We start from the raw sequence: 1,293 nt of genomic DNA, 5'->3' as shown, positions 1-1,293 counted from the left end.
AAATATGACAGTGCTCTGGTATGTGTTCAGTGACAATCTCCATGGTGACTCTGCTGTGTTTGGACCAAATACATTACCTACTATATTTATCACCCGTTTTCTTCCATCTTTAGCAGCATTCACACAGACGACTGGAAGGCACAAATCTTCACGGAGAAGCCTCGGCCCACGAGTAACTGCGACAATGAATAACCCATGATAGTATGTGCGCATATCATCAAATAACAGCTAACACTGTAACCACATCCAGATGGACTGAGCCACTTGTCTCCCTCACTTACATTGGTGTAGTGCTGCTTTTCCTTCTGAGGCTGCTGTGCATGTGGTCATGTTTTGCACCTTCCCGGCAGCTGAAGAAAAGGGAGAGAATTCTGCTTTGCCGGATGATCGACTGCTGCATCTTCTGCAGGAAATAAGTTACATGATCATTTGACATGTGGCCAAAAAAAGATGGTCATGATGCTTCTCAGATGTGAGACAACCTGTGCATTATTGAGACAGAGAAACTCAAGTTGAGTATGATATTGCTGATTTTTTTCTTTTTTTTTAATTCTGAAATAAAGTTGAATCATTTATGTCTTAATGCAAATGAAATCAACAGCAAACTAATTTAATCTGGTTTTCGTTTAGTTTATCTTGGTTTTGTATGCTGAAAATTTTGAAACATCAACACTTAATATGAAGAAAATATTAAAAGGAAATATTACGCAGAAGACAATAAATACAGTTTAAAATTGCAGAATGCAAAAGAAAAAAATTCAAACAAATGACTGACATGTCAATTATTCATAAGATAGCACTTTATTAATCCAGTCAGGGAAATTCAGTAAAGAATACTTGTCAGAAGTGGGATTCGAACCCACGCCTCCAGGGGAAACTGCGACCTGAACGCAGCGCCTTAGACCGCTCGGCCATCCTGACAGATTACATATTTTTAGTAAACATTTGTGGTGATTGTAAATCATAACTGACACCTGACTCCTTGTGTGAAGAACACTTTAAAAGTCACAGCATGAATTCTGTTTTATATGGCTTTGTTTAGGCACCCAAACTGAATCTCAACACTAATAATCAAGGCAGTTATTGTCGAAGTGAACTTGCATTTCTCAACATACATAAACCATCTCAATTTTCCGCTTCTTCCCCTGAGTAAACAATGGAACACAGCTGTTGTGAAAACTTCTGGGACACTGATACACTTGTAGTACTTGTTTTCCACCAAAAGAGTGCAGTATCGTACCTTATGAAGGTGCTGTACTGTTAAAAAATAGCAATTATGAGTTGGAAATTAAA

General features: G+C 38.1%; 1 non-coding gene across 1 annotated transcript; it reads right to left on the bottom strand.

Annotated features, from left to right (window-relative positions):
• Positions 1–838: 838 nt before the first annotated feature.
• Positions 839–921, bottom strand: trnal-cag. The gene has a single exon. It is a non-coding gene; the product is annotated as a tRNA-Leu (tRNA).
• Positions 922–1,293: the final 372 nt, after the last annotated feature.

Source organism: Chelmon rostratus, chromosome 19 (genome assembly GCF_017976325.1).
Source record: "Chelmon rostratus isolate fCheRos1 chromosome 19, fCheRos1.pri, whole genome shotgun sequence".
Taxonomy (NCBI): Eukaryota; Metazoa; Chordata; class Actinopteri; order Chaetodontiformes; family Chaetodontidae; genus Chelmon; species Chelmon rostratus.
The sequence above is the reverse complement of the archived record's forward strand: the minus strand, read 5'-3'. Positions and strand labels throughout refer to the sequence as shown.